The sequence below is a fragment of the Poecilia latipinna genome, unplaced genomic scaffold (assembly GCF_001443285.1).
Source record: "Poecilia latipinna isolate Pla-1442-1.1 unplaced genomic scaffold, P_latipinna-1.0 Scaffold1357, whole genome shotgun sequence".
Taxonomy (NCBI): Eukaryota; Metazoa; Chordata; class Actinopteri; order Cyprinodontiformes; family Poeciliidae; genus Poecilia; species Poecilia latipinna.
This window is the reverse complement of record NW_015113973.1, coordinates 75363-97215: the sequence shown is the minus strand read 5'-3', so window position 1 is coordinate 97215 and position 21853 is coordinate 75363. Positions and strand designations below refer to the sequence as shown.

General features: G+C 38.4%; 1 long non-coding RNA gene across 1 annotated transcript in view; it reads right to left on the bottom strand.

The window, feature by feature from the left end:
- Nucleotides 1-5960: 5960 nt before the first annotated feature.
- LOC106961986 (uncharacterized) overlaps nucleotides 5961-21853 on the bottom strand; it is a 31368-nt gene continuing 15475 nt past the window's right edge. The window contains exon 3 of the long non-coding RNA XR_001427872.1: nucleotides 5961-6193. This is a non-coding gene — a long non-coding RNA (uncharacterized LOC106961986). The remainder of the gene's footprint in view (nucleotides 6194-21853) is intronic.

The following is a 21853-nucleotide window of genomic DNA, read 5'->3' as shown; positions in this document are numbered from 1 at the left end:
ACACACACACGCTGACATGTATTTGATAAGATCTGATTAGCTTAAAGAGCCACCTCTTTGCCTGTAATTAATTCATCAGAGAGAGGAGAGGAGGTTTTCACTTTAAAGCCACATCTTCTGCCCCATTTAACCGGATAATAGCAGAGATTTTATGATGTTTTCATTAAAGGGCGATCTTGTCTTTCAAGGTGTTGGCAGCTTTTTCACGGAGACAGCCACTGAGCAAATGAAGGGCGGTGTCAACTTTATTTTGATGGAGCTGCTGGCTCAGAAAATTTAGTGTCGCCTCAGTTCATGAAACCAAAGTTGGAGCAAAAACTGAACACAACGCGTCTTCCAGGTATGTAAGCACAAGTCACCAAAATACCAGAGGAAACATGTAAAATGTTGCTCAGCAATCATAGGAAAGAGTCTTTTGTTGTTATCTTCATGTAAGGCTGTAAACCAGGACCCACATGCAGGGGGAAATTAAGTTTTACTTCAAAAAACTTAACTGCAGCAGGATAAATCCAAAATAAGACATACAAGAGCCAAAAGTAACCAGGATCTGACCAACTAATACTTAGAAACAGGACTGATAAGTACACATGGAACCAGAATATGAAACCATATGAAATACCAAAATAAAGCTGCACACAAAAATAAAATCCCAAAGACTACGACTGTAATACCAGGAGAAATCAAACCACCGATAGTTAAGAATAGTAAACAATGTTAAATCTAGATGCAAAACTCGTTGAAATGTCAACGTCTAAAACAAGGACAATTTGTTAAAATTTGAATGTTTCTTGTTAATACGAGATGCAAAACTCATTAAAACATGAATATTTTTTAAAACGAGAAGTTTTAACAAAAAACTTTCTTGTTACTGTGAGATACAGATGAGGAAGTTTTTCATTCATCCCATCTTGAGGATTTCTACAAAACAAAGAGCATGATCTCACGCAAGTAACATTAACAGACTTTAACTACAAACAAATTCCTGAAACATCCTTTTAGATATTTAGAGCATCTTCAGTCAGAGGTTTCTTCAGATTCAGTGCAGTACAGACTGCTACAGAGGATTTTTCCTCACAATCTTCAAAAACTCTTTGAAGAATCTAAATTAATGAGTTACAACATTTAATTTTCCTTTGGGATTAATAAAGTATTTTTGAATTGAAGCTATGGATTTTAAAGTGACTGCACTTTGTATCATTTTTAACACTTGACAGAAACAGTAAGCAGATAGTTGGTGTGAAATGATCTGATCCTCTGCAGCTTGGTTTGGCTCCTCTGCGCCTCATGAAGTTAGCAGAACAGACAGCATCTTTCCACTTGACTGGAATGTGGCCAGTTGGAGAAGGCCAAGTCATCCATGGTGAGAAAAAGTCATAAGCTGACTTCAGAGCTGCCAAGTAGGTCTGTGGCTCCGGCTCCCAGCGTCTCTGCGACCGTTTCTGCTTCCTGACAGCGCCGGGAGGGCCGTCCGTGGAAATGCGAGCGAATGGAGCAGAACCTCTTGAGGAAACAGATGCTCACAGTCGAGGCTAAGCTAAGTTGTTACAAAAAAGCCTAAGTGGAATTAACAGCTATTTTTTATTTTTTACACAAGCTGCTGCCGCTAAGGCCCGACTCCTTCCGCTATTTTATTACATTTAGAAAAAAACATGCATTCAGTGCTCAACTTCACTGAGCCAACACATCACCAAACTGTCATCCCTTTAAAATAGATCACCATTTAATGTATTAAAAAAAATAAATATTTTGCAAATTTAAAATTAAATTAAAACATAAAAAGTTTCATAATTACATTTCATTTTTTAAAATGTTATAAACAAACAGACGCTTACTTCAACCCTTGGCTCCTGAGGCGATCCGACCTGCTAGCGCTAGCAAACTGGTTTCCACGGCAACCGTTGGTGGGGTGCAGGTGGCAACCGTGACCATCACGGAAGGCGAATAAAGTTGAGGATTATTACAAAATATGGCCAAAAAAAGAAAACCTCAGATTTTCACGGTGAATGGGAAGATTTTTTTCTCTTTCTTTACCATCGCTAAAGACTCCAACGTGCTTTTCATTTGCGAGGCAACGGCAGCGTGGAAAGACGTGTCACACAAGCTACTATGCTAATGTTAACCATATGTTAACAACCAGGCAGCCAGTACTAACGAAATGACCCGGAAGTTAAAGGCAAGTTTGGGCAAACAGCAGTCTTTGTTTTACGATTTCAGTCAAAGCTAAAGTAAAACGCTGAAAATTGATTTATTTACAGTACATTATTTATGTGCAATAGGGTTTGTGTGGATGCCTAAAATCCTTGAAAATGACTGAATTGCCAAGAGTCGTTATCAAGGTTTGGGAAGTGCTTGATTTCCTTTAAGTGCTTGATATTCAATCTGAGCAGTTTTGTAATAAAGTGTAATCTAACTTTTGATTAAAAGCCTACATTTGAAAAAGCGTTATTGGCTGTTGAAACCAGATATTTAAAATGAATAAAAAGAAATACACTTTTTCTCACCGTCAGTAAATCAAACCAAATTCTTCTTGTTTTTGGTTTTTAGATTTACCAAAATTATTTGAATTTGGTAACTGCCAGAAAAATTTAGTGAATTTTTTTAAATAACTTTTTCAGACCTGCCAAATATATATGGTGTGTTTGAGACATTTCAAAACATAAAATTGTTATATTTTGTTCACCTTGTACCTACTTTGAAATGTAAAAAACTATAATAAAAATATTAACAGTAATAAAGTCTATAAAATAGTGAATTTAAACTGTCTTTTTTATTTAATTATTTTATGATCAAAATATGGTGTTTGTAAAATGTGAAAACTCACCTTAAAAGTGCTTCAATTTTGCTGTTGGATAATTGTACAAATGCTGTATGGAGGGATTTTTCTGCCATAATCCAACAGCAGCACACATTTTCAGTCTGTGTGTGCAGAGAGTCCGAGCCGAAGTCTGAGTGTGAAGTTTTGAGTGCAAACATTACAAGTTTTGAGAAGAAAGACATGAAGTCCTGCTTTCAGACTGAAAATGTGCGCTCTTGCATTATGGCAGAAAAATCCCTCCATAACACTGTTGTAAACAACGCAGAGCAACGTAGAACACCATCTGTTAAAAATCGCTACAGTGGAAATGTTGAGATTGGTATAAAATGCTGCATATCGACATTTATCTGTTTCCTACTCCTTAAATCAATAAATTATTATTTATTGTGATGACCCTGGTAGTTCTGTGCATTAATCGGTACCCAGGAAGCAGCTCTGTGTCGACTCCTGATCCGTCCACCTCCATCAGCCACGTGTCTCCCAACGTGTCTCCAGAGTTACTGTCAGACTGTTTGTCCCAGCCGTCCACCTGAATGTCACCTGGAAATCGATTGACGAACACGCTGGGCTGTCTCATGGCGCTGACAGGAATATAGTCTAATGCTGGGCTGTATATCCCAAAGACCTGTCACCATGTTGTCTGTCCAGCCCGTCTGGAAAAAATGGCTGACTTTGCTGCAGAGTGAGATGGATAGGTTGAAAAACTGTTATATCTCCAGTGCAGTTCTAAGATATTTTGTAAAGTTATTCATATGATTTTATACCAGAGTTGACAGTAAAAAGGTTTAGAAATCATTCTGTCAGGAAATTGCAATCTATGCATCAGGAATCAGCCAGTAAACCTTTTCTGGGACCAACTGAGTTTCAGGTAATGCTAATATTTGTAATCTGTACATTAAGACATTTTTTAGGCAATTCTTCCTTTTTGTGAACTTTTGAAGAATTGTATTGTAGTTTTATAAGTAGTTTGACAGCATTTCTGTGCGTCAGTTATGTACCAAATAACTGATTCTTTCTCCCCTATTTTAAGGGTGAAACACTTTATCAGGCAGTTATGTGTGTATTTATACAGATGTATGCAATGATTTACAGCCTGAAATGACATTTGAAATTAAAAGATGGATTCATTCAGGGACCCGTAAAAAGAAGATAAACTAAATGGAGCGAGGAAATAAATTATGCATCTATGCAAAGCACTAAACATCTTAAAGAATAAACTGCAATAAAAGACAGGGCTTAGACTCAGAGACTCTTACTGGAATCCTCAGCCTCAGATGTATTAAAAGAGAAAAAAATCTGTTTTGTATTTGACACATCTCCAATAGCACGCTGAGAAATGCCAAGTGCCAGAGGCAGTGGAAACTTTACCGACAAACTTTCTCCAAGTAGCAATCTCTGTCTGTTTTGACCCATTGTGTCCTCAGGGACTCGACTCCGTCTCCTGCTGTTCCTGCTCGGCCTTTCAGCTCGCAAGAATAAGCAGGCCACTGCACTGCTGCTGCCACTTAGATCAATGCCGCCTGTGCAAGATGCTCCGCCGCAGAGATCACCAAAGACCGCTGGTGTTGTGACACAGTCCGCACTCTGCAGGAAAGTGGGCCGTTTTCTGCAGACCCATCACATGTAGAGCTCAATTGGTGCTTTTCTGTCCACTTTGCCGTTCTGACTGCAAAGCCTGAGTTATTTAAATCCCGGCACTAGTTCTGTTGACCCTGATTTTGACGTTATTTGGGCTCTCATTGACCGTAAAACTGCACCAATTGGAATTATGAAAATAAATTACCTTAATGGACATATTTCAGTTTAAAATTTTGGTGATAGAATGAGGTGGTTTTTCAACCGTATAAAAATTGGTGTATTTCACAAACCACAGCAGTTTATATGTAGCAGAAACACTCAGTAGGAACTGACCTCCTCATATGATGTGCAGCTGGCTCTCATGGCACAATTCAGTTGAGTTTGTTGGAAATGTGTAAAATCACCCACTACAGTTTCCTCATAACGCTGCATACATACACAGCCTGACAACAACAGCTCAATAAGATGCGACGTCTCCTCTGACTGGCTGAATAATTAATCATGCAACTTTACATCCGTCTCTGCTCTGACTTTTGACGACTTATTTACTGGACAAACAGCATTTGAGAAATAGTTTTTTGCTTTTGACAACAAAATGTGCATGACAATCAAACTCTCATTCCAAAGATGGCGCCAAACTCAACAAACAAAATAAACATTAGTTTTGCTAATGCTAAAGCGCTAATGTCAACCATGGAGGAAACTGAACTTCTGTGCAGCTAAACAGACTTTGCCCCCTTCAAAATAAGAGCATGAATATAAATGTCAAGCTATGTGAATAATTCTTAAGTCGAAAAGTCAAAACTTTAACACAGATGTCGAACTTTATTCAACTGAAAGTTTACAAAACAGCCAAGTAAATAAGCATGTTAAAATTTATCAAGAAGAATTTTATTTAGGGGAAGCTACCGGTGCTAAATGTCGTCAAACTTAGCTAAATAACGCTAAACAAAAGATTAGCTCGGGTATAATTGGATTAGCAGAAGTGTGTCCACCACTGGAGAATTCCCAAATCATCAGAAATGAACTTTTCCAGACAAATCAGCGTTAACATTTTGGATATGAGGAATTCAGTAGGAAAAAGAGAAAAAATATTTCTGTTAAAACTCTAATTTTTTTTGTATTGCTAATATTTATTTGGATGTAGCAAATGTTTATAAAAGTTAGTGCAAATTAAAGCTGTTGTTCACTCAAATCATGTCTATTCCTTTTACATTTACAATAGTTCTCATGTGACGTCACATCCAGGGACTTTGTCACCGACAGCCATCTTGGTAGGAATCACTGTGATGACAGTTAATATGGAGTTGCCATGACAACAATCACATGCGTCAATGCCAACAGAGCTGATTCTGGTGACATGTATTTCTCTTTTACATGAACATACTTTGTTTCTGTTGCTCTGGAGGCCATGGTTCATCCATGCCTACCAAGATGGCGGGTTCAGACTTGTGGGAACTGAGAGTATTTAAAAAAAAAACACACAAAGAAGTTGCAATAAACTAACTTACAGTGATTTTCTTTGCGCTGTAAGATATTTCTGAGCAGATCTTTGTTCAGAGTTTACCTGAAGTGATTTAGCTTGAAACTCGCTGCAGTATTTAATTTTCTCTCCAGCAGTTTGTTTCACTCAGATCTGTGAATCTTCTGCCCACCAGGTAATTTACCAAAGGTCAAATAGTTTTCAGACTGGAACTCTCTTAAACAATTATCTCCTCGGATTGGAGCACTCGTCCGCCTTGACATGTCGGTTTTGAGATGCAAGTGGCCGTGAAGGACATCAATTTTCCAAAATGACTTCTGGAAGGTGAGATATGCCAGATTATGTGGAGAACGATTGATTTTCTGGACAGCCGCCCAGGTGCAAATCTTTCCAGGAGACTAAGACAGTCGTGAGGTGACAGAGTGAAGTAAAAATACACGTGAACGGGGAAGTTTTAAGGTGAAGCAACACTTGCATCTCTGACTTTACACAAAGAAACTCCTTCTGTGGATCATTGATTAAGGAAAAGGTTGGCGATACAAAAATAGACGGAGGAAATATGAGAGAATATACAAACAACAAGCAATAAGTTGGGACAGATACCACACAGAAGGAAGAAAAGAGACAATAGAAAGTGTGAAAGTAGCAGAGAGGTTCTGCTGGAGCAGCTCGTTACTGCTGAGCCAACTCTTGCTCTCCTGTCATCTCCGAGAGCTAATTGGCACCTCCAGTGTGAAAACTCAAGCCTGTGTACTCATTGTCACAGTCATCCTGCAGAAAAACACACACACACATGCCTTCACACACACGTAGGAAACTTTAAATGGGGAGAAAAACAGTCTTAACACTTTATAGGAACCCTTAACAAAACAAACTTTAGCTGTGATGCCGTAAAGACGGCTGCTGACACGGCGCTGCTGCAGGATAATGCAGAGCGGCTTTAATTGTCTCAGCATTAAATGGCCACAAATGCTGAACTACAGGAGGAACAACGTTTTACATTTTGTTTACGCTGTTTTTCATCGCTCTGATTCATAAAATCAGGTTCCTCTGATCGCTCAATAAACTAGAAGATCTGACCAAAAATGTAGATAATATTGATACCAAGTAGGTTTCTCTCGAGTCATCCCAAATAAATTTACTTTAACTAAATTAATAAGTGTGATACACACTCTCCTGGGTTTTTTATTCCAGTTGAAAGACATTTTCTCCATTTATTCCCACTAATAAATAGAAATAAATCATATATTCATATCTTAGGACAGGTATTAAGAGCCAGAGGTGAGCAGATTGATCTAAATTATTGATACCAATACTATCAATCTGAAACCCACAGGTTGATGTTTTAGTTTCATATTCACTCTTAAAATGTATTTTTGTTTTTACTGAACTTTACTGCCAAAGGATTTTGCTTTGATTTTTGATTTGCTCTCAAATTATATATTTTTTTACTTTAGAAAACAACACAAACATTTGTTTTTGTTTATCATGCAGGTTTTTAACAGACAATAAACTTTATCTTACAACAGTGTTAGTGCTACACTGAAAAAATAAAACAATTATAAAAGGAAAGTCATAAAATTATGAGAATAAAGTTAAAATAATATGAGAACAGTTGCTTTACAAAAATTACAATTTTGTTCTTGTAATTAAATTTTTTTGTATTTTCTTATTGTTGCCCTAAAACTCATTAAATAAATTCTTTCCTCAGTTTAACATGAATAAGAAGCCAAATTCATGTAAATGTGGAATGACAGCAGCAGAGAAACAGACTGAATTTTTCACTGGTTGTAAATATTCACTGCCGAAGGCTCAGCTTTGGATGTTCAGAATAATCTTCAAATAGCTGCTTCCCCACTAAGGCCGTTTCTGGGGATGAAATGTCCCGATGAGGATCTGCTGCAGCCCTTCGGTCAGCGAAACGAGGAGAGGAACCGTCCAGAAGAAAATGGATCCCAGCATTTCAGGAACCGAGAGTTTTGTTCTTTATAACAGCTGCACTTACTGGTAGCGTCACCACGGATTTACCTGAAGCAAAGTCTGACTGAAAAATGAGCGCCAACACACACACACACACACACGTACGCACGCACACACACACGCACACACGTACGCACGCACACACACACACACACACACACACACGTACGCACGCACACACACACACAGAGCTGAGTTGAACATCTATCTTATAAAATGTGGCTGTCAGTGCTGAAGTCGCAGCGCTGCCTCTGTCATGTTCCCTTACTGTCACCACTGGGCCTCCGATGCTCGCTCTGCTCTGCTGCTACAGCAATTCATACATTTGTGAAAACAACTTGTTAGTGCGATCTGTGTCTGCGGGAAAAACTTTAGAAAACACCAAGTATTCATGCTGTTTTTAAGCATTTGTTCATTTATTTTCATAACACCATTCACCAACAATTTCCCAACCATGAGTCACGTAAATCTAATTTATATCCTGGGATAAATCTACTTACTTTAACTTTTCAGCGATCCTTTCTATTCAGCAAGCATGTGGTGACAGTGGACAGGAAGAACTCCCTTTTAACAGGAAGAGAGCTCCACCAGAACCAGAAAATATCATGGAAAATCTATTTTTTTAGCTTTACATCATGTTTTAATGTTTTAAACCTGGAGTGTTGCCTTGAATATTTCATGCATGTTTTTGAAATCCTTTTATCTCCATGACAACCATTCAGCTGCCAAGCTGCACCATATTGAGATGACTTCCTGGAGGCAGGGCTTTCAGGAAGCCATTTTTTTAAAGGCACGAAGGCCCAATTTCAAGGCGTTACATCGGGAAGTAAAATTTCTTTTAAGTTATATTTGATATCTGTAGCATTTTTGTAACAACTGAAGGCAACATTTACTTGATTGTGCTATAAAATGGCTCACAAGCCAGCAAAGAACACAATACCTCCACTGTACAGGAGGGTAAAGCAGACACCAACAAAACAAAACAAACTGCTCAGAACCTCGGTGGCATTTTGACCACGATGTGTCACATATTATAAAACTCCTACATGAAAAAGCTTTCCGGGGATTTTTTCATAGCCAAGGTTTTGCAAAAACATTTTATCCCAGAGTGATGCACAAACACGAGTCCATGCATTTGTTACTGGACTTTTGTGATTCTTACTCATCAAGAAGTTAAAAAAAAAAAGTCAGTTAAAAACTGTAAATGTCCCACAAGAGCTGCAGTTCTAATGAGACTTAAGGAGAGATCATATGAAGCTGTTAAAAGGCGTTCACATCAGCACCTTAACGGCTTGAATCCAACTCCAGTCCGTTTGCCGAGAAAGTCCGGTTCACTGGCAGAGCTGTGAATGCTAACAGGACCAAAACAATCAAACTCTGGTTCTGCAAACATCGGTCTCGGTTCGGTTAAAGTGAACTCTGGTTCTGTTCGAAAGCATGAGTGGACATCAAGAGGACCGGAGACCGCTCCAAAAGCAGGAAGTGGACTGCAGTGCAGGGCATTCTGGGTAAATACAAGCAAAACAAACATGCTAGCCTAGCGCTAGCAGGAGAAATGGCGCGCTGTCTTTTACTAAAAAGAAAAGAGAAATCCTCCAACCGCTAAAATCTGAGGGCACTCCATTTTTGTTTAAGATTCATGAAGAAGGACGTTGCACTCATGAGAGGTTTTCATGTTGTTTCCTTCAATACTTCTTGGTGCAGTGCCCCCACAGGTGAGGAGGGGAACAGGTTGCTCAAAGGGTTTGGCTGGTTTGACTCAGAGCAGCTTAAACTGAAACAAATGCTTCAGTTTCAGTTTTCTAACAGTCTACTGGACTGCCAGGTGTAAAACACCCTGAATCTTTTAAAGTGTTTTATAGCCAGGATCGAGATGTAATAATTATAAAAGAATGCCTGTAGGCATATCAATACCATCTATTTTTTATATCTATCCGCCCACCACTGAACATTATTACCCGTCTTAAAAGCCGAACATATGATTTTGTTTTTCTCCTTTTATTGGCAATAAGCGAAGAAAATGGTTATATGGATATTTTTCAACTGGAATAAATTTACAAGGAGAATGTGTTTATTTAACTGAAATACAAAAAAAAATAATTTGAAAATGCATGAAATGCGTTTGAGAACAGCGTGTGTTGTTACTGAGCTTAAATGGAGCTGCACTCCTCCCTGTAAATCTGGGATCCTGACGTGAAACAACCACAGAAAAAAAATGAAAGTATCTCTATGTTTGTATTTTTGAGGATTTTCTATTGAGGAGCTTTTCAGACACCTGTTTATTTGCTGTCAATCATGAAGAAGAGAAAATAGTTATAATACGTCTCCTTTAAAACACACATACCTTGAACCTTTTATGTTTTGTTTCCGTCGGGTGTTTTTGCTTTCAATTGTTTTTTAGAAGGAGTGAAGGTATTGGAATATTAGTCTCTGGGGTAATAATGAGGAAATGAAAATAGCTAAATAAACACCACAGATAGTTTGGTTTCTTCCTTTTTCTAACCTTCTGTTCAGTTTCATTCCAGACAAACTAATCCTGTCAGTCATTTTGTAATCAGGTGAGCAATTACTCAAATTTCCTTTGAGGTGAGTATTTAAGAATAGTAACATTTTCATTCAAATTCTCCCTATTTTGAGTTTAAAGTGTCTTTTAGCAGAAAAAATTGATTTCTAACTCGTCTATATTGGATTTTTCTCTTTAATTTTTTATTTTTTTGCCCGTTTCTCACAGACTCCCTTCTCCAACTGGATTTTCAACCTTTTCATGCCGAGGACTTTCAGGTTGGACTCTTGCCTTTTCACATCGGCTGGAGTGAGACTTCCATTACCAACCGCGGCGCCACCTGCTGCTCCCACAATCTCTGTAATCCAAAGATGCCAGATGCTGACGCCTCAATCACATTCACTGGCTGCCTCAGAAAATTTACCCACCATCCAACCACAGCTCTGCTCAAAGACCCGCATTACCCCGAAGTGGTGAGGTGGACTGTTTGCTCACAGCGACGGTGAGTCACCTGTAGCTGACATGGATGATAAAAAATACATCGTGGTTCAGGATGGATGGATGTAATGCATGTACTGGAGGTTTCCAGGCAGTGACTAGTTAAAGGTGAACTATTATGATTCCTTTAACGGGTTAGGATCTATGGGCGATACAAAACATGTTCGTTACATTTTAATACATAAAATCATTCTTGGATAATGAGGTTTTAGCTGCTTTAGGGGGTCTGCTGCTGGCCACGCGCCCAACTCAACATTTACACTCGCCTGTGAAAATGACTGCAAGCAGAGGCACAAATAAACAACCGTGCATCTATGAAAGCAGAAGTTGAGCCTCCTGCGCAACCAACAAGAATGCAGCAGGTGGTTCCTGGATGATAAACACAACAACAAAACACTTGTCATTTCCAGCAGCCATTGTACAGCGCATACAGCGGTAAAACCAACTGACCTCAGGTTCTGGAGATCAGCTTGGGTTGCTAGGCAACGGGGCAGAACTCTGATGGGGTTGCTAGGTAACGGCAGTCCAAATGTGACGTAACAACCGGGAAGTTTTTGAAACGGCTCATTTTCCAGACACCAAATGACGACTTGGTAGGTTATTTTTAAAAACACTTTTTAGAGGCAGTTGAGATCCAAATGGAAGCATAAAAACTTCCATAATGTGAATGTTGCGTAATAGGTCCCATTTAATACATCATGATGGGAGAATGCATAATCTATAACAAGTATCTATATATTATACGGTAATAAAGCTTTAAATAAAGGTTCTGTGTTGTCCCTCCTGAATTATCTATATTTTTAGAGAATATTTTGTACATTCATTCATTATGTATCATCTCAATTTAATTTATAATGTTTCAAACATCATCCAGTCATAATCAACAGATTTGAATATTATTGAAAAGTGTTTATTTCAGAAGTTGAATTCTTTACAGTGGAGCTGCGCCTATTCACACTTCAGTATTTATTCATTTTTCTGCACATCTAAAATATTTTAAACAAAGTGCAGCATAGAAGCTAAAAAAACCCACTAGCTTAAATGCTATTTGACACAACATTGGTAAAGCAGCCAGTTCAGGACCGCTAATTATTTTCCTTGCTGCTGATTGGCTGAACCGTTAAGAGTGAACAATTAACATAGAAGTGCTAAGACAGTTTCCACGTTTTAATGCATATTAAGGAATATCTGATGTTTGAACTACTAAAATATGCAGTTATAATTTTTTAAGCGTAGGTCTCAAGTATTTGAGGATAAATTTCCCACAAACTGAACAGTGAACAGGTGGAAACATGTATTAATTAAACCAACTACTTTCTGTAGTTCTTATCCAGATCCTGCATTAAAAGCTGTTTAGTTGCTTAATAACTACTGCAGTAAAAACACATGATTGCTTTAAGCTCCACTAATATTTAATATGTTCTCCTAAAGGTGTGAAATCAGCTGCGCTGCATTATCTTTATAATGATCTGAATGTTTCACAGCTCTGAACTCCGGTCAGACACTGAGAAATGAATCATCACTGATATTACATGTTCCTTTAGGAAATGTGTTCTCAGGATCTTAATTATTCAACACCTCTAATGTAAATGGCTGATAAATTATACCATGACTAATTTATTATTATTGTACTATTAGAGTGAAATTAAATAAGTGTGTATAATTTCCAAAGCAGGTTCTATTTTAAGTCTGAACTCTAAAAAGAGAGAAATTTCACCATAAAACATGTTGAGAGGAAATGAAACGTCTCATTTTTTTCAGGCCACATGGCCATAAAAGCAGGCAGAAAAAGGATCAATGATTCTAAATTTGACACATTGCACTTTCAAAGCACCCTTGTTTACTTTGAAGCCAACTCTTTTCGTTTAACCCTCCTGTCAGTCACGTTTTCACTCCTGGACCGGCACAAAACGAAAAGAAAACCGACTCTCCCACAGGAATGAGGCCTGTAATAGCATATTGATCAAAAATGAATCCAGTGCACAAATGAGAACATGGCAAAGCACAAATATTACAAACTACCTGGGCCTGGCTAAACGAAGGCTGGGTCGATGCAGGATTAATTGTGTTCGTCTCAGATCACAGCTGAATAACAGCAGCCCCTGTGTTTGTGTGACACTAAAGTGTTACAGCAGAACGAATCTGCTGGAGAATATGATTTATTTCACTCAGGGAGAAAAACATTCTGTCTTTGGAAACTTTAAATGTTGAAAAAGTTTCGTTTGGACCTAAAGACGATCTAGAGCAGTGGTTCCCAAACTTTTCCTTCTGCGACCCCCCAGTGGTTTCCAAACATTTTCTGCAAACAGCTTCAGTTATACAGCTGGAAACTAGACAGCAGAGGGGAAATCTGATGAACTCTGACCTGAACAAACACATAGAGACGGTTACAAAGTCGGCCTTCTGTCGCCTGAAGAACATTTTTCCATGTCTTTATCTTTAGTCGCATTGATTACTGCAACAGTGCCAGTAACTCCAGAACTAAACACAGAGAAGCAGCATTCAGCTTCTATGCGCCACAGATCTGGGGCAAACTTCCAGAAAACTGCAAAACAGCCGAAACACTGAGTTACCCACCTGGTTAGAGTTGCTTTTGAACCATAACAAATGGAACGTTAATCAATACATTTAATGATTTTGATGATGGGACTTGACAAAATGTAACGTTTGTTACATTTTGTCTCAATTGGTGACTGTATGATGTTTTCATGACTTTATTTTTGAGTTTTTATCACGTAAAACACTTTGAACTGCTGCTGAAATGTGTCATAAAATAAACTTGATTACTTGATTGATTGCTAATCGATGGCAGCTCTAAACAGGTGGGTCCCAGAAAACCTCAAAACAGTCGAAACACTGAGTAACGCACTTTATTAGATCTGCTTTTGAACGATAATTAACAACAAGAAACAATAAGATTAACCGACGTATTTGATGTGTTTTGATGATTACATTGAAATAATTAAATGTTTGTTTCTGGTTTTCATAACTCACACCACAATTGCATGTTTCTAAAAGAATTTTTTTTTTTTTTAAAATACTAACTTGACCGCCACTGAATGTAAGTACACTTTTCCATCATAAACAGTAAATCCAGATGGTGCTGCAAACCGCTGAACATAATTATAATAATAAAGCTTTAAAAATAAACATTTATAATGTAACGTACGAGTGGGTGTTTGGACTTAAAATATTACAGTATTTTGTGGTAAAATTGTGACGTTTCGGTTCACACAGTATTTCTTTTGTGCTGATGTTCCTTCATCTTTATCTGAGTCAAGGAGAAACTGTGACTTATGTGGCAAAATAAAAAAATTATTGCAATGCACCTTTTCTCCTGATATAGTTTTTAAAGTTACTATTTATACTTTTATTTATAACATTTTTTTTAATGCCACTGTGCCACAGCAATAATAGACCCACAAAAACAAATACCGCTCTTGGAAAACATCCCATTTGTAAAAACTGCATCCATAAACTGTATTTACTCATATTTTCTAATTTACTGATATCTACTGACAGTGGGTAAAATAATTAAACCAACTACGATAATCAGTCCGATAAGCAATGTTTTACTGTTCAACACTGTCTGTTTCCTTTTACAGTCGCTGGTTTTGAGGATAAAATGGCTTTTAAAAGGAAAACGTGTTTAAACATCTCTGTTTTTCCAGGACTTTGTCCAAATTCTGTAAAACTGAAGATACATTACAACCTTTTTGTAAAGCTTTATTTTAGAGCGTTTTAATCTGTTTGAGTCTCGGGGGAAATTAAGCTCTCATCCCTCTCCGTCCTTCATCGTCAGACTGATGTTTTTGTTCAGAGTGACTGGATTTTCTCACTCTTCTCCCTTTGGTGTGAGCTCCATGAAACAACGGTCTGGGACTGTAGTCTGTTTTTGATCGATCGCTTTTTTAAAACAATCCAATGCTGAATGTTACAGACCTGCTAGATTGATCATCTGCTAGAGCGGAAACATCTAGAGGCACAGAATAACAATAATCATGGCTGGGACTTTGTCTCAAACCACATTACAGAGACGGGATGTTCAATCACAGCCATGTAAACGCAGAGCAACAGACATTCAGGGTATTTTCACACCTCATAGTCCAGGAGACTCAGTTTTATTGGGCACCAAAATTGCAACATTTGCTAGATTTTCTCTCTGCTCTGAGTCAAACCAACCTGTTCCCCTCCTGGCCTGTGGGGGCGCTGCACCAGGAACCACTGAAGGAAACAACACAAAAACCTCTGAAGACACTGAGCGCTACTTCCTTCTTCACAAAATGGAAACAAAAATGGAGGCACCAGAATTTAGTGGTTGTAGGATTTCTCTTTTGTCTTTGGCTAAAGACCAGGAGCCATTTCTGCTGCTAACGCTAGCTAGCAAGTTTGTTTTGGTTGTATTTACCCAGAATGCCCAGTGCTTTAGACCACTTCCTATGTTTGGAGCGGACTCCGGTCTGCTTGCCGTTTGCATATGGCTGGACAATAAATCACTAACAATTTGCATCATGACAGATAGATGATCAATATCAATAGATGTAAACCTCCCACAGCAAGTTAAGCTAGGTTGGTAGCTTCATCTAACTCACCCACTCTTTGGTTACCTAGCAACAACCTGTTGAGTAACTTGCACAGCAGCAGTTTCAGGTTTCGCCTCATAAATGCTTATACATAAAAAACAGCGGTGTGGAATGAAAACTGGATAAAACAGGGAAGGCCACTAATAGTTTAGCTTTATTTCAGGTATTTGAAACCAAAAACTAATCAATAATTATCCATTCTGACTGATATGAAACGCTTAATTTCAGCCATTGTGTCCATCATTACGTTCTCATTTAGTGACTGCATGGTGGTTTTTATGACTTGGTTTTAAACGACTTAAAGCATTTTGAAGTGCCTTGTTGCTGAAATGTGCTGAACATCATGAATCAGAACCCAACCAGGGTTCATTTCAGCTGAGCCCAGCTCTAGAAGACCAGAGTTTGTTTTTCTGGTCCGATTACGCGTTCACATCTCCCCAAAAGAACCAAACTTTCTAGCCAAACCAACTGCAGTCTGACTAAACCGGACTGGTGTGTGAATGATGCGTCCTCAGAGTTGCTAATTATCATGCATTTATTTCAGAAGTGGAATAAAACCTGAAGCTAATTCACATTTGCATGAACAGAACATGCAGACTTCATACTTGGCTGAAGCTTGAACCATTTGCCCTTTTAGCTTCCAGCAGCCACTAAGCAAACAGAAGGTAGGAGTGAAGTAAACAGAAACAACATGACAACAAAAAGACCAAACCAGACCTGGAGACACAAACAGAATGTGTCAGCCATACAAATACCCCCGAAGGCAAACATCTCCCCCCAAAACACGACATGCTTACACTGGCATGGCAATTATTTAGCTGTGAGGCCAAGCAGTGATTGAGGTGAATGTAAAGACGGTGCAGTGTGTTTGTTTTCGCTACCCAGAGGCCCGTGTGCAGTCATGAGTGGCACAGATGGTTGTTTTAGCAGCAGGTGAGGGAACTTCAAACAAAGCGGGGTGAGAGCAGCTTTGGGTGTAGATGTTTAAAACATCAGCTCCTGCCAGGAGGCAACAAGGTCATTTCACATGCATTCATTATTGATTCTCTTTTAAGGAGAGTCGGATCCAGAAGCGCTCTGGTCCGCGCAGCGTCTCCAAGACGACGCCACTTAAACGCTTTTAATAATGTTTAACCAGAAAGACGCTCTGATACTCCCAGAGAACCTCTGCATGTTTGGTTCTGGTTTGGAGCAGAACCAGTACCAGAACCAGAACCAGAACCAGAAAGGTCTGGAAGGCTGAAAAAATTTATTTTTACTTGTCAAATAAATAAACACACAATACTTTAACAAATTAAGCAAAGCATATTTCTAGACAAGCGACATGTAAATTATAGATTTAAAACCAAAAGTCTTGTAGGTTTGTCAGATTTAAAAAAAAGATCCTAAAATTTCTAGATTTTGTTTTCTTGCCTTTTTAACAACAAAAACATGATTTTGTTTATTTTGACAAGTTTTTGTAAAATCTGCATTTTAAACTAAAGCCACTGTTTATGGTTCATATCATTAAAAATCTAATTGTTTTTTGATGCATATTTTCAATTGTAAGATTTTAATTGTTTGCATCTTTTGAAAGGGGAAATTTCCTCCTGATGTTTTTTGGTTTAGATGTTTGTTGAACCATCAAACCTGTTGCAGGAATTCAGAACAGAGTCATTTCTTCTGCTGACATGAATTATGATATTATTGGTGAAGCACAACACAGACAGGAAGAAAATCTCAAAATGACTTTTTGAAAATCTGAGGAGAAACATTATTAAAACATTAGTCACCTTAAATGGCATTCAGGACTTTCTTCCTGACTTGAAAGGAGACTTTGGGAAAAGGAAGGGAGCCGCCAGATAAATTGGGGTAAAGGTGAGCGGCTTGGGGGCCACAGAGGGCAAAGAGAGAGAAATGAACAGCAGCAGAAAGACGATCAGTCTGTGGGAAGGAAAACTGTCCTGCACCACATTATTACTGACAAACCGACTGCTATTTAAGATGGAAACCATGGAAATCAACAAATTTGGACTTAAAGTTTATCACAATATTTTTTTGCTATTATCGAGTTAACAATAAAAGTGACGACAGGAATTATTTATTCCTTTTTTCTTCCTTTTTACAACATTTTGCAAGTTTTTAGAAAGTATTCATAGGAAATTCTATCAAAATAGTTTTAAACATGAATTTTCTTTTAATAAAATGCAGTGACCTCATTGATTGTATTAGTTCATTTATTTTGAAATATCTGTCAAACATGACAATTAATAGTTGCGAGCTAATCAAGTCCCACTTTGAAATAGCATTGGTCAACGTCAATAGTAGAAATATTTTCGTCAAGTTTAGTTGTATTATAGATATTCTGTATAATGGATTACATGTATTAATCACTTATATTGTAATTTATTCAACAGGAGACCGGGAAATTATTGATTTATGATTTTTGTTGTCTCTTCTGTAAAACTTACTCCTACTTTTGTTTTCTTGTAAAATGTGCACGATAAACGTTCTTACAGATGTGCCATAGAATGGTATATTACATGTATTACAGTAATAAGTTATAGTATAATTTAATCAAAAACAGGACTTAGAATTTCTGTTTTTATTTTTTTAAGTGTTTTAATTCAGATTTTGACTCTTGTTGACATTATTTTAATCATTCAGATCTTCATTAGCCAGCTACCTTCTCTTATTGAATTATCCCCAATAACAGTGAATTAAATTATAATATGTCCCTCCTGTTACGGAGGAAATATCTTCCATCTTGACCTGATATCAGTCACTGTGATTAATTCCCTCATCACTTCATTAGAGAACTGCCACTCTCAGGAATCGGGAAGAAGTGGGTTGATTGACCGATTCTCAGGGGAAATAATCCAGAATCAGCCCAAAGCTGCAGGTACAAACCGTTTTACATAAAAACCTGGAGTTAGAACAAATTCCAGGCATCAACAGGAATTTAACACTGGAAAGGCAGAAACACAGAGCAGAATTCATACATTATTGGACTTGTTGCAGCAGAGAGACGTCAAACGCTGACGGAGAATCACTGAGGGTTAAAGTCAGCAAGTCACATAAACTCGGCTTCATCGATTCAACACGTCAGGAATATCGGTTTATTTTTTAAAGGAATGTTTTCCAGCCCATCAGCTCAGACCCAACATGCCTGAGCTCTGGTCTGTGTTCATTTCACCACAAAATAGTTTAATAACTGTTATTAACGCCGAGTTTTGATGCATGAAGAACGCCCAGACAATTACCCTCCTGTAAAGTTTCTGAATCAGAGGAAACTCATGGAGATTCTACATGCTTCACCCAACTCTGTCATTCTTCACCTACAAGCCTCAGTCTGGGTTTGGGTCTGACGGCAGGAAGCGGGCCGCGTCCTGAGCTTTTATGACACATCATGTCTTTATGTCTATTAGTTTTTTATTCCTTTGCTTTATTTGTTTTGTTTAGCTTGTTTTGTGCTGAAGCAGAGAAAATAAACTGTTTCACAACGGTTTTCCCAAATAACGAGTTAACGTCCCGAAGGTTTTTTCAAAGTAACTTTCTGATTGTTTTCTTGAGATGAAGGTAATTTCGAGACAATAAACTATCAAAGTTTGTTTTCTCCAGATCAACTCATCTCAAGAAAACCATCAGCAGGATTACATTCTACGTGGTAAATCAGATCCAGGTTTTGGACCTGTGGCTAATGAGGTGGAAGAACCCGTCACGCTCGTCCATTTCTCTGCCTGCTCTACAGGACGGCTCCGCGCTCCGCCATCACCAGGAGGCGGAGGGAGGAACCCGACAGGCCGAGCAGTCCCGCCGTTTTAATGGCCATCGCCTGCTCAGCGCTGACACGTCACACCTTCCATCCCAGAACCATCACAGATCCAAACTGCCACCAGAACCGCAGGCCCGGGCGCTTTATTTGTTTTGATAGACGGATTTATTCTGTTGTCTTGTGCAATTTATGATGCAGTTCCAAATGTGTTGCTGGAAATCTCCAAAACGCCTTAATAGCATGTTACTTTTACCAAAGTGAAGGGAAGAGGGTCAGGGACACTAAAAATAAAAGATTCTGACAATTTTTCCTCAGAATTCTGACTTTAATCCTTACAGATAAAAGTCAGAAGATTAAAGACATTAAAGATTAAAGCAGAATAAAAACAGGATAATTATGAAATGAAAGATAATTCTGAAAAAACTGTTAGAAATGTTAAAATTCTGCGATTAAAAGAATTCTGAAATTACAGAATTCTTTAGTTTGTGAGATTTTGTTAAAATGGTCAGAATTGTGAGACTGATATTAACATTTTGAAAGTCAGAATTCTGAGGAAATTGTTTTTCATAGATCCTCATCTTCTTCCCTACCAGAGGGACGGATTATTGTCTCTATACTCTGTTCGTTCAGACCAACTGTTGCACCCTTTACATTTAAAACGACTGAAAATGAATTGATCTTTTTTTCCAGCAGCAAAACTCAACCTCCTACTTAAAGTGTGAAAAACAGTGAGGTAATAATTCTGAGCATCAAAGTCTGTTGCAGTCAAGGGCGTAGGAACGAGTCTGTCATTGGGGGGGACATGTCCCCCCCGTCCCCCCCGCTTCCTACGCCTATGTTTGCAGCATAATTTCAAGCAGCTCTCTGCCTGCTAACTGCTGTCCTGCAGCCAACGCGACAGCAGCTGGGCTGTAAACAAACCGAGGTCAGCCTCTCATCAGCCGGTTTCAGGGAGCTCCGGTTCTGGTCCAGAAGGCCGGGATACTTTCTACATTTAGATCTCAATCACACCATCAGCTTCACTCATGAAGCATTTTGAAATAAAAGGTTCACAAAGTGTTGTTCAAACATGTTACAAGTAGAGACAGCTTTTTAAATTGTGCCAAAGGCTTCATGGTATAAATACCGTATTTTCTGGACTGTAAAGGTGTTTTCCCACCTGATGGTTCAGTTCGATTGGAGACCAAATGGCAACATTTGTTTAATTTCCAGTGTCTGGTCCGAGTCAAACCAGATTTGACCTGGTGGAGACATGCAGGATGGGTCAGCAGGGTCAGTGGAGGAGATGACTATAGGCCTGTCACAATAAATCAATTAATCACATGATAAATTAAAAGAAACTCAATCATTTTCATTTGCTTGATTTATCGTTTTCCTCTTTTCTTTCTCTTTTTACCAAAACTGAAAGGTAAAACTCTTCAGTCTGGTGCTTTTGTTTACACAGACTTCATAATTCATTTTATTTGTCGTTTCTGTTTATTTATTTTGGATATTTCAAATGTCTTTCAGATCCAGGGTTTAATGTTCATTAGAATTTAAAGTTTATTGATCTCTGAGAAAGTGTTCCTGCCATTATTACTGTTAAATTACTTTATAATGGTCTCAAAACAACAATATTATCGTTTATCGCAATACGTTCTGGGACAATTTATCGTCGGTAAAATGTGTTATCATGACAGGCCCACCTGATAAGATGCATCAGCAACCCAAGTCTGTTTTTAGGTGGATTTGTGTGACCAGACGTTGTCCAGCCAGAATGTGAGTTTTAAATGACGGGCAGCTGCATTTAGTCATATAACAGAAACTGACATGAAAAATCGCTTCATCCCCAACTAAACGACGGGCAGCTTACTGACTCTGTCCTGCATGTGTCTATGAAATTAGCAAAGCCTCTATACAGAAAAATAGCAAGAAAATCTCCAATTTATTTGGTTTTTGACAAACATTAGAACAACCTTGGTCAAACCACTGCTCTGACGTAACAAAGTAGATCTTCATCACCTCTGAGCCAGAATTAACAGAAAGAAATGCTTAAAAATTGGATCCTTATAATGAGTTTCACTTTAATTTCATTACTGAAATCAATCAACTGATACTTTCAGAATGTTTTTATCTGCAGATGCTGAGCTTTAAATTCAGTTTTTAAATTTCAGGTGACATAAACAGTACATGGTTTAAATCAAGGCTGTCAATCTTGGTTTAGCCAGGCTAATTGAGAACATGAGAGGCTGCTTCATTTGAATTAGGAAGCTAATTTTGGGCTGATTGCTCTCTCGAATGAGCGTCACAGACTGTGGCTGAAACCTGCAGAAGGTCAAGGGGAGGACATGTTTCTGAAAGAAAATAGAAAAACGTATTCAGCTGATAACACAAGCCAAATTTCAATTTTCAAAAGCCAACACGGGCCCTCCCGCAAAGTCAATAACTTATGTCTGGCTGTTTTACATAACTAATCGAGCAGAGTTGAAGGGAGTCATTGGATGCTAAAACCTCATTATCCTGCCTGGCGACCTTGGCACATGAGCTGAATGAGGAAGTATCGTCTTCTAAAGACTCCTGGAGACGCAAAGAGGCGCTTTGAGCACGATGTCCAGAGGCTGTCGGAACGCCGCAATCCGGCCGCATCATGGCCGCGACGCACCGCAGGCAGGATGCAACC